The sequence below is a fragment of the Sus scrofa genome, chromosome 14 (assembly GCF_000003025.6).
Source record: "Sus scrofa isolate TJ Tabasco breed Duroc chromosome 14, Sscrofa11.1, whole genome shotgun sequence".
NCBI classification, from domain to species: domain Eukaryota; kingdom Metazoa; phylum Chordata; class Mammalia; order Artiodactyla; family Suidae; genus Sus; species Sus scrofa.
The window spans coordinates 19986279-19998828 of NC_010456.5; the positions used below are offsets into that span (position 1 = coordinate 19986279).

Consider the following 12550-nt stretch of genomic DNA (forward strand, 5'->3'; position numbering starts at 1 on the left):
CTCAGGGGCTCTGTCCAGTGGCAGAGGGGCAGAAACAGGAACAACATGCTAGAAATAAAACTTCCAGGGAACAGGATCAGTTACATCTGATGGAGGCAGTGCCCTGGAACACTTAAGGAACTTAAAATCCCAACAACCTAGTTTTACTAATTCAGAAATAGTTCTAACAACATATAATTGCCTTTTATCATCAGTCCTTCATGAGAACAAAAATTAAAATGCCAAGGGACTGTTCATTCCAATCCAAGCCACCAAACTTTGTATGGCTTATGACTGCAGACCCATGGCCCTCAGAGAAGTTGGATTGCGGGAGGTGCCTTTTTGGCTGGAAGCATCACCCCGACTAACACAAAAATTGTGATCATGGTGGCACTGAGGAACTTGGCACTCAGGTTCCCAAATCTATTATTCTACAAAGCAAACACAGGTTTAAGGCAAAAAGCAGTTCTTTTCAAAGAATCATCAACCACTATTTTAGTCCAAACACAGAGTGAGGTTAGAATAACTGGGAAGGAGGTTCAAAGGAAACAGAAGGAAATCATTTGGGAACTTCTAATCTGTAATAGGTCAATCCCTCTTTTTCTTCTGATCTGTAATAAACAACAAAGCCCTTTACTTTCTGTCCACAGCGCATTGATAACATGGTTTGAAAGATTTCAATTCAATGCTGTCGATAGTCGGCTATTAGTGAGACTTTCTGCTAGTAGAAAAGCATAACAACCAGACTTCAAACTTCTTTTTTTTTTTTTTTTTTTTTTTTTTTTTTGTCTTTTTTTTTTTTTGCTATTTCTTAGGCCGCTGCCGTGGCATATGGATGCTCCCAGGCTAGGGGTCTAATCGGAGCTGTAGCCACTAGCCTACGCCAGAGCCACAGCAACGCGGGATCCAAGCCGCATCTGCAACCTACACCACAGCTCATGGCAATGCCAGATCATTAACCCACTGAGCAAGGGCAGGGACCAAACCTGCAACCTCATGGTTCCTAGTCGGAATCATTAACCCCTGCGCCATGACGGGAACTCCCAAACTACTTTTATCTTAAATCACTGTTAAGTCAAAATCCGTGAGATCCAATCTGATCTGAGGTTTACATTTAGTATGATTATAGTCAAAAGTTTATTATGAAAGTTTCTAACATAAGATTGGAAGAAGAATGTGTAAAAAATCTTTAAATGTTAAAAAAATGTACTATCCATGAGTGTCATTTATTTAATACAAGAGAGCCAGTGTAATCTTTAATACCTGAATATTTGAGAATATATAGCAAGTTTTTTTCTGATAGCCAGTTAGTAATTATTCTGATTAATTCAACATATGTTAATATATGATTTATTGATATATAATTATTTGTATATTAAATTTTTATGTAGATTTGCCATGTATACTATAAAGAATTGATCAGTTCTGAAAAATTGGATAGCTAAAAATATTATTTCCAGACAACTATCTGAACATAATTAACCTGCTTTTTCTTATTTATGTTTTAAATTTTTGTACAGTAAAATGTCTCATGTTCAGTTCTCTGAGCTTCTTGTAACCATCACACAACAGGATACAGAATGACTCCATCACCCCAAGAATTCCTTCATGTTGACCCTTTGCAGTCAGACCCTCCACTCACCCCAGCCCCTGGGAACTGGGGTGCTGGTCTGCACCTCCGCTGTCCTGATTTTTCAGAATATGTCATGTAAGGGGTTCACACAGTATGTCATCTTTTGAATCTGGCTTCCATCACTGAGCATATTTCCTGTGAGTTTCCCCCATGTTGCTGCCTATCTTCTGATGATTCCCTAGCAGTGCCTTACAGCCCTCCAGCTCTAAGTAGGAACAGTATATTCACGTAGAAAGTTCAGCCATAAGAAAGCAAGAAATAATGGTATTCACAGCAACATGGATGCAACTAGAGAGTCTCAGAAAAAGACAAATATCATATGCTGTCACTTATATGTGGATTCTAAAACATAATGCAAATGAACTTACTTATGAAACAGAAACAGACTCACAGACATAGAAAACAAACTTATGTTTACCAAAGGGGATAGTGGGGGAGGATAGATAAATAAGGAGCTTGGGATTAGCAGATACACACTACTGTCTGTAAAATAGGTCACCAACAAGTATTTGCTGTATAGCACAGGGAACTGTAAACTAAAAGCTCACAGATGTTTCATCTTCTATTAAATAGGAGCTTATATCTCTAAGCCTCCTGGTCTTATGAGCCACCCGTGCCATCTGCAACCGCATCACTGCCCCAGGCTCTGACTTCTTGCAAACTGGCAGCTGGTGTTTGTGCCTCTCCTGGCTCTGACCTTGGTCCTCTCCCACACATCGAAGGGGCAGGTGCTTTCTTGTTTGGACTTGATCTTCATCCCCATCTGGTTTCTTCTCTCAGCAAAGCTGGGCCCAAGCACGAGGCACTGAGGTTTCTGGACTTTGCTGGCAGTAGGAGAACAGGAGGTTTCTATTCTGATGCCCCGCCGAGCAATCTTTTGAGTAAATAATAGGATGGAAAGAAAAGTCTGTTTCTTTTTGTCCTGTTTTTCATGATTTCCAAATTAGAAAACTGATGATAGGATGAAAGCCTCATCAACATTGCAGGCACGTAGCTCTCAGGAGCGGTGGATCCCAGTGATCACAGACCTTCAGCTGCTACTAAATAATACAAATTACCAGGCCTTGAATTAATAGTCAACATCCCTCTGATGTGTCTGGGGCTCTATGTGAATCCTGCTTCACCCTAGTATGCAAGTCTGTCCCTTGGGGTGAAAGAGCCTGCCCAGTGGATTCATTGATTCCTAAAGGCACCTCTGGGGAATGGTTGGCCAGTTGCCAAGCTCACGCCCCTCTCTCCATCACCTGGGGGTAAGTGGGAGCTTTCTAGAGAGTGAGGGGGCCCAGTCAATGGCCATAAACAGTAAGGGGCTGATCTGCCCGCCCCACTAGCTCTCAAGCCCCTACTCAAGAGTGGGTCCTGCTTTCCCAGATACCATGGAGTGGTAAATGTATAAGCTCAACCCAAAGTGTATGGAATCAGAGACATGCAAGAGAGACCTGTCATCAGTGGTTAGTGGGATGGGGCTTTATCTTCAGGTCCCCATAGTCCTTTAAAATAGCTGAAAGAGTTCTAATGCCATAGACAGCTTCAAAAAAGAAGTCTGTTTTGGAGCCAAGCACTTGCTATCCTGTTTAGTTCCCACCACAACCTCCACAGGATGGCGAGGAAGTCCTACTACCCCCACTTTTAGACCATCTCTAAAAGTAATAGTAATAATAATGCAGTAATGTGTTGAGTGTTACCTTGATTCCTAAGTCTTTAATACATTAATTCCTTTAATCCTGACAACAGAACCCTTGAAGTGGGGAATTCTGTTACTGTCCCCATTGTACAGATGAGAAAACTAAGCACAGAAAAGCCAAGTGATTGGCTGAAGTCCACACAGCTGGCAAGGCATCCCAGTGCTCTGGTTCCGGGGCCTGTACTCAACAAGGAAGCTCCGGGGTTGCTGAGACAGGGAGAAAGGCTGCCAGGCTGAGCAAATACATGACACGCAGTTCACTGTGAACTTCAGACGAGTGAGGAATAATTTAAGTACAAGTGTCTCCCATGCAATACTTGAGAGATGCTTACACTAAAAGAATTATTCATGGTTTATCCAAAATTCAAATTTGATCCAAGAGCCTATATTTAAACTGACAACCCTGCAGGGAAGGAATGCTTGCAGTTGGAGCCTCAGCCTAATTCCAGAGAACCTTCTGGAATCTGCTCCTAAGGTCAGCGTCATGGCCCAGTCCTGATGCTGGACTTTGGTCAGCCACTGAAATTAAAAGGCATACAGACTTGGAGTTCCCGTCATGGCTCAGCACAAACGAATCTGACTAGCATCCATGACAACACAGGTTTGATCCCTGGCCTTGCTCACTGGGTTAAGGATCCAACGTTGCTCTGAGCTGTGGTGTAGGTCACAGATGTGGCTTGGATCCCACATCACTGTGCTGTGGTGTAGGTGTGATTTAACCCCTAGCCTGGGAACCTCCATATGCCTTGAGTGCGGCCTTTAAAAAAAAAAAGGCAAACAGGCTTGACCCTGCATTAACAATAGAAAGCAGGCATCTTAAGGCACTGTGATTTTCAGTCCTTCCTAAAATTCATTCAGACTCTGAGCCTGGTTCATAAAAACTTGAGTGGAGACCTGAGGAGACATTTTAAAAAGTAAAGGATGAGAAATGGGTCATTTATTTTTGTGTTCAGGAATGCCATTATCGCATGGGTACTCTGAAGAGAAAAACCAGCAATGCTCCCCAAGTACCTAAAGGAGTCCAGTCAGGACCAGGGACGAGGCAGCATAAGGAAAGAATGTGGGTTGACAGAAGATACCAGTAGCAACAGGATTTTGACCCTGCTCTTCCCACCCTGAGCCAGGAAGATGTATTTATTCAGGAATGCATGCTCAGGCTATAGATAACTACAGGAAATAGAGGAATTTTTCAAAGTCATCTGCTTAGAGCATTTTTGATGACTTGTTTGACATTAAATGGTGTGTGTTCATCATGATTCAGACGAATCTGTGTTCCCACAAGGCTTGACATCACATGGGTGAATCCACAGAAAACCAGCATCTTTACCACATTTACTATTTGCTGACAATCATCCCAGAAATAGCTGCCTTTTAGACACCGTAAAAGCTCTCCTCTCCCCTCTTAGGAAAAAACATTTTAGGGGAGGAAGAGAATCTTGGCTGAGTTGTGGTCACAATGGCTTGGCCTCTGATGGCGAAGAAGCATGTCACCCAGGCCCAATGACCTGACCTGCACTCAGACTTACCAGTTGAGTAGAATCCCATTCAGGATCCTGTCCCTGGGGGTGGGTGGGGGGTTGTGTGTGCAAATCGTGCCCACCCCCCAATACAAGTCACTCAGCCTCTCTCTCTAAGCTTCACTTTTGTCATCCCCAAACTGAAAAATTAACAGTGGCTTCCTCACATTGCTGTGAGGAATGACGGGCTGGTCCACACAAAGCTCCCAGCACAGAGCCTGGCCCATGTGATGCTCCACATATGTTTCTATCATCACAGGTCATGAACTCCAAAGATGCATCCACGTGTCCTCTCACCAGCTTCTAGCTTCTCAGAAAAGTCTGCTTCTGTGGGCAGGCTTTCAACAACTCCATCGTGTCCTCAGGGCAAGAGGGGTGGGGGGACTGGCAGGTGTAGTTATTGTAAATGAACTCTTGAAGGTAAACAGGTCTGTAACTAGACTGTGTTCTTAAGAAATAGGTTTCCCAAGCCATGGGATGTACAGTTCTTTTGTAAATATGATGATTGTCACAGATATTTAAATATTTAAAATCATACAAGCTAATTATTGAAGGAAACAGTAACTTTTTAAAGAAAAGTTTATTTCATCCCTGAGGCTGTCTTAGAAAAAAAAGTGTTTAGAAAAAAAAGATTCATTTCAAAAGGAATTTTCATCTCTTTGTCACTTCGTTGAATACTTACACTTCCTCACACTAGTTAAATTAGACATAAAATTAGATTTCAAGGCAAAAACAATTCTCTGCCTTTAATAACACTATTTAAAATGCAAATTGCATTGCAGACAAAAAGAATTGGAATTTTTGTAGCTTAAAAATAAATGGAATTCCGGAGTCAACATCATATAAATAGGTGTCCATCTGGCCAACGTTATGATTGCCAATTTCTTTCAGTTGTTTGTGTTTAACAGGAATTTAAACAGCTCCCTCTTGTGGCCTAAAAAGCCATTGGCAACCCACGTTTTGGCCAGCTTTATCGGTCATTTTATTCACTGCACATTTGCTTAATCAATTATATATTTGCTGCAGCAGTTGGGGAAGCGGCAGGGGGCTGGGACAGAAACGTTGCCTCTGGATGCAGCGCGTGTGGATGGAATCAGTGTTCAAGCTCCAGACCCGGGCTCTGGCATGGCGTTCATGCGGCTTCTAATTCAGGGGCTATATTTCTCTAAAACGCTTTGGCCAGAACAACTCCCCAAGTGAAGAGCTGCCTCCAGGGACTGACCGAGACACACGGTACTCAGAAATTCTGATACCCAATTTCAAAGACAAAGCTTCAGATCCTAAAGCTTTAAATGAAAGTCCCCTTCATACATTTCCTGGTCAACTTTGGTGATGTCCCTGAAACTTGAATCAGTTGTTTGTTGCAGAACTAAGCGGGCGAGGGGTAGCACCGTGCCAGACGCTGAATACTGTAAGCAAAACACATGTGCCCCGCAATGTCAGAGCCCAGTGGGAAGAGGAACTACTGTTCGTTATGGGGTGTGGCCACCACTGTTCACGGAAATGAAAGGTTTAGTGTGGACAGGGCATCAGGGAAGTCCTCTCCGAGAAATGGCTGAGTAGGGATTTGCCAGGTTAAGTAGGAAAAATAACAGGTCCCAAAGTTGAGAAGGGGGCGGAGCCTGCCTCTTGAGATCCTGGCGGGAGGTGGGTGGGTGGTGCGAGGCTGAAGCCAGGCACACAGGACCTGTGACCCCGCGTGGGCAGTGGGCCTTCTCCCTAAAAAGGCTGTGGTCTTTTTAAAAGCCAGGCTGGGCCTGTGCAGGTGGGAGTGGAGGGAGCAGAAAGGAACCAGACGCCCTCCAAGGACAAGGTTCAGCCGTGCAGCCAGCAAGGTGCCCGGCCCTGCATAGGGTCTGTGAGAGGGCATGGGGAGCAGGTTGTAGGTCTATCTGAAGATAACATGGACAGCACTGGATGATGAAAGGAAAGTAAGGGGGAGAGGTTAAAATGACCCCCACACAGCAAAGACAGGGAATAGCCCACAACACAGGAGGCTGGACTGCAGAGCCAGACACAAGGCCAACACAGAAGACACCCCCTTGTGGCCCTCACACCCCTCCTCTCTGAAGCCACTGGGTGCCCAGCCTTCGCCTGTTTGGCGGCATCCTACAACCCCAAGGTCATCTGCCTTCCAAAGTCACGCCAGAGGGAACCCATGTGGAAAGTCAAAGCCCAAATTTCCAACAGTTAGAGACACCCAACCAGTGAGGAAATTTACAGAGTTCCTTGGATGCTTCAGGAACCGCTTTGAGCAGGGCACAAAGAGACGTCCTTTTTGAGCATTATAATGCGTGTGACACTATCTGAACATCGTGATCTACAAATTAAGGGACCTGAAAGCTGTCATTCATATACCTTTCTGTAAAGATAGAAATGCCCAGTGTGAATAGTGGGTGAAAGCCCCCCTCCCCTGCCACACAAACCGTGAGAAATATTACTTGAATTTGCTGCTGTTTTTATGCCCACAAACATAAAACGTGGAATCACACGTTTTTCAGCTGCTGGGATGGAAATCAAAATAGATTTTCTAGCCCCAAAGCAGAAAGCTCTCCTAAGCAAGCAAACAAATGCCAGCCTTTTTGGATTGTCTGAGAGCTAGAATTAGTTTGAATAAAGAGCCTAAGTCTTTCAACTGAGAAAACATGTTTGGATGTGGGAGGTCAGCTAAGGACACGATTTAAGAATTTCCCATAAAAGTATCTTGGCAAGAAGAGGGGAGAAAACCAACAGGAAACAAAAATGGCCCAAGGAGTTGCTGTACACTCACTGTGGTGGCTGAATTTGGTGATGCACTTCAAAGGTAAGTGAGAGGCTAGTGTCCAAGCAAAGTTGTTTTATTTGCTGTGACAGTTCCCACACTGAGTCATGAGCTTTATCACCTTGATCCCATAAAGGAGAAAAGCCTTCTTTGTTAGAGCAGCAAACACGTGTTCCTCCATTTGCTTTAGATGGGCTATTACACTGACCGTTTTCAGATTTTGGTGCATTTGCCTCAGTCTTCATATTTGTTTTCAGGAAAAAGAGAAAAGCAAGACTGTAAATCCTCAAAGAGAAGGCAAAGAGATTTCACAAGTCAGAAGGAGAACAGTCCCCCCACCCTGGTTTACTGATTGCATTTCCCACCACGGGGTTTTGAATCTGCCCTGGCTTTTAGCAGAATCGGCGAGGAAGTTATCTGAGATGCACAGGACAAGGGCAGCGGTCCTAATCCCCGCCCCTGCCCCCAACCCCGCCCCCTCCGCCTCTGCCCCCACCCCTGTCCCCGCCCCGCCCCCAACCCCACTCCCGCCTCTGCCTTCACCCTTGAGTGCTGGCCGCTCTCTTTGAGGCTCTCTGGGAATGATTCTCATCTGAGAAAAGCCGGCTCACTCAAGGTCACCCTGTTTCTGGAGGCAGCTTGCACAGGGACTGGTCAGTGTGGGGTGTAAAAGTCCACTCCCCTAGCCAAAATTTGGAAAACCTTACAAAGGCTTCTGTGTCAGCACTCCCCATGAAGTTGGCTGGGGCCTATGGCAAGATTTCACTGGAGCCCACCTTTCTCCTCCAACAATCCTGCTTATGTTCCTTCTCGTCCACAGGTGTAAACCTGGTGACCTCAGAGCCGGCGTCCAGGGAACAGGGCCTCCAGCACCGCTGAGTGACCTCCCTGGTATGTTGATTGATTTGTTTGTTTTCCTAGGTTTAGTGGTGAGGAATGGAGGTTCTGGGATCTGAATCCTACTCATCTTCCAATTTCTCTTCTCTGGGGAATTTGAAGGGCAGGGATTACAGGGTTCTATTTAGGAAAACACTCAGAACCAGCTTCACATGACCATGAACCCAGGCAGCCCTCAATCTGCAGATTAATCTCAGCAACCACAAGGAACTGAGGCTGTGGTACTGCCCGCCTCCTGGAGCTCTCTCAGCCTCTCAGGACAGGAGATCTGACTTTCCTCCTTCCTCTGTGATTGGCCAACCCCTCGATTCTCCTTTATTAATGAAGAGTTTGCTACCCAAAGATCTACAGAAATCAGTGAACACATTCAGTGTGACATAGAGCTGTGGACATTTCTTCCTCGTCAGCATTTCCATGGCAGTGAAAAGATCAATGGAAAGTACTTAATTAATAGCTATGCATTGAATACCCCCTATGCACCATAAGTGGTTTAGAATCTAGGAAAGAAAAACAAGTAAGGGTCATTCCAGCCTTTAAGAAGTTTAACATCAGGGAGTTCCTGTCATGGCACAGTGGTTAACAAATCCGCCTAACAACCATGAGCTTGAGGGTTCAATCCCTGCCCTTGCTCAGTGGGTTAAGGACCTGGTGTTGCCGTGAGCTGTGGTGTAGGTTGCAGACACGGCTCAGATCCTGCGTTGCTGTGGCTCTGGCTGGCGTAGGCCGGTGGCTACAGCTCCGATTCGACCCCTAGCCTGGGAACCTCCATATGCCACGGGAGTGGCCCTAGAAAAGGCAGAAAGACAAAAAAAAAAAAAAAAAAAAAAAGAAGTTTAACATCAGAGTTCCTGTGGTGGCACAGTGGGATGGGAGCATCTTGGGAGCAGGTTCAATCCCTGACCTCGCAAGCGGATGGAGGATCTGGTGTTGCTGCAGCTGTGCCTTAGGTCGCAACTGTGGCTCAGATCTGGTCTCTGGCCCAAGAACTCCATATGCCTCAGGGTGGCCAAAAGAGAAAAGAAAAAAAAAAAAAGTTTAACATCTAGTGCAGAATCTCAAACCCAACACCTCTTTTTTTTTAATTTTTTTTTTTTGTTGAAACATATTTCATTTACAATGCTCTGTCAATTTCTGCTGTATGGCAGTGACCCAGTGTATGTATATACATATACACATTCTTTTTCTCATACTGTCTTCCATATTGTTCTATCACAAGAGACTGGATATAGTTCCCTGTGCTGTACACCAGGACCTCATTGTTTATCCATTCTATTTTTTATTTTATTTTTTTGTCTTTTTTGCTATTTCTTGGGCCACTGCCGAGACATATGGAGGTTCCCAGGCTAGGGGTCTAATCGGAGCTGTAGCCACTGGCCTACACCAGAGCCACAGCAACGCGGGATCCGAGCCTCGTCTGCAACCTACACCACAGCTCACGGCAACGCCGGATCGTTAACCCACTGAGCAAGGGCAGGGATCGAACCCTCAAGCTCATGGTTCCTAGTCGGATTTGTTAACCACTGCGCCACGACAGGAACTCCCTGTTTATCCATTCTAAACCCAAACTCCCATCCATCCCACTCCCTCCCCCCTCCCCCTTAGCAACCACAAGTCTATTCTCTATGTGTGTGAGTTCATCTGTATTTTGGCTTCCACATATAAGTGATATCACATGGTATTTGTCCTTCTTTTCCTGACTTACTTAGTATGAGTACCTCTAGTTGCGCCCTCATGTTCATGGCAGCACTAATTTTTTTTTTATATGGCTGCACCCATGGCATATGGGAGTTCCCAGGCCAGGGACTGAATCCAAACCACAGCTATGACTTTTGCTTGGGCAAAGCCAAATTCTTTAACCCACTGGGCTGGGTCAGGGATCAAACCCGCGCCTACCACAATGACCAGAGCCACTGCAGTCAGATTCTTAACCCACTGCACCATGGCAGGAACTCTCCAACAGCTATTTCAAAACATGTTGTAATGCCACCATCATGTCTTTGATATAAAATTCCTAAGTCATTTACCCATAAATTCAGAAAACCACTGTAATCCCCTAATTGTAATATAAATTATAAAATATCATATCATCATATATTTATAATTATAAAATAGAAATAAGAAAGCAGGTTGTAATTTTTTCTAACATAGTTCAGTGTGTAGCTGCAACAGAGATCATCAGTAGCTCTGCCTTGTGGTTACACCCTCCAGTCACTGGCAACCAAAACTTCCAGAAAATGTCTAAAATGCTACCAGGAGCTGTTCTGCCTTCCCTGAAAATCGCTAGTTTAATCATTTAAGAGAAGCAAAGGAAATTATTTACTACGTATTTAAAAGATGACATCTACTTCTAATATTTCAAGAATCATGCTTAAGCTTATGTATCTTTATTCTAATTAGAACAAGACTATACAAGAACATTTTCAAAGAGCAGCCTGTTAAGGGTTAAGTGTGTCCCCACAAAATCCCTGTGTTGATGCCATAAGTCCTGTACCTCAGGATGTGACTGTTTGGAGATGGTGCCCTGAAAGAGGTGATTAGGTTACAGTGAGGTCAAACAGGTGGGCCCTCATCCAGTACACCTGGTGTCCTTATACAAGGAGACAATCAGGACACAGTAGCCACAGCAGAAGGACGACCATGTGAGGACACAGTGAGAAGGCAGCATCCATCTGCAAGCCAAGGAGAAAGGCCTCCAGGAAGCTCCACCTGTGGATGGCTTGACTTTGGGCTTCCAGCCTCCGGAACTGGAGAAAATACACTTCCGTCGTCTAAGCCACTCAGTCAGTGGGGGTTTTTTGCAGCCCTGGCAATCACATACAGCCCCCTAGGTGGAATCTGGGAGATTCCAACAACCCTGGAGGCCCTGCCAGGAACTGGAAAAAGGGAGCAGGATGGTGAAGAGGGCAGAGAAGGAGCACCTGAGTGGGAGCAGCAGAGCAGGAGGGCGGAGTGGCATTTGTGATGGAGGAGCTGCTGGCCTACTCACCGCCTTCAGCCTCATGTTCAATATTTGGAGAAGGAGAGGTCCGCTCCTCATAGAGAAGTCTGCTAACAGTCATCTCTGTGTCAGAGCAGCAGAAGAGAGCGATTGTGAGCAAGAACCCCATCCTCTATTGCCCTCTCAAAACATGGCGTATGTTCTCAAAATGTGGTGTGTGTGAAAACACATAAGAACAACTATGCAAGTCAGTGTCAAATGTCTGCATGGTTAGCAGAAAACCTGCTCTAACAAACAGGGACAGAAAGAAGTACTCTTGTGGAATAAATAAATAAGGATCCATCTGTAAATTCTTTTTTTTTTTTTTTTTTTTTTTTTTTGCCATTTCTTGGGCCGCTCTTGCGGCATATGGAGATTCCCAGGCTAGGGGTCTAATCGGAGCTGTAGCTGCCAGCCTACGCCAGAGCCACAGCAACGCGGGATCCGAGCCGCGTCTGCGACCTACACCACAGCTCACGGCAACGCCAGATCATTAACCCACTGAGCAAGGGCAGGGATCGAACCCGCAACCTCATGGTTCCTAGTCGGATTTGTTAACCACTGCACCACGATGGGAACTCCCATCTGTAAATTCTTGTTTGACACTTCTGTGTTCTGGTCCAGCACGTGTTCATTTCCACACAGAGTCTGAAGTTCCACAGACCCACCAGATCCCCTTTGCACCTGGTGTATTTTCCTTATTTACCTGATTCACAAGAGATCTGTGTTTATAAGTGACAAGTTGTTTGTTTGTTTTGTACAATCGGCTTTCCTATAAAGCCTCATTGCTTGTTTTAGTATGAGTGACATGGCAGCAGCATCTTCCCTAATGTGTAAAAAGTCCCCATCAGCCACGTCGCAGGGGACAGTGTGGAGCAGGAGCAGATGGACGCCTCCCTCCTTCCAGGGGAAGAGCCCGCAGGCAGGAGCAGTGTGGATGCCCCAGGAACTGTGAAGAGGAAGGAAATGCTTGCTCCATGGCACTCATTTCTTTGCAGAAGCAATTAAGTGTTTAGTAAGGCTTTGGTCTGGACTTTGCAGAAATATTGAAGACGTGTAGAGGCACACTTGCCCCCAAGAAATACTCTTCTTTCTGGAAAGA

The 12550-nt window shown here is 45.2% G+C and overlaps 1 long non-coding RNA gene across 1 annotated transcript in view; it reads left to right on the plus strand.

The window, feature by feature from the left end:
* The window catches only part of LOC102166040, a 67417-nt gene extending 58363 nt beyond the window's left edge, over positions 1-9054 (plus strand). Inside the window, exon 4 of the long non-coding RNA XR_002338656.1 lies at positions 8395-9054. This is a non-coding gene — a long non-coding RNA (uncharacterized LOC102166040). The remainder of the gene's footprint in view (positions 1-8394) is intronic.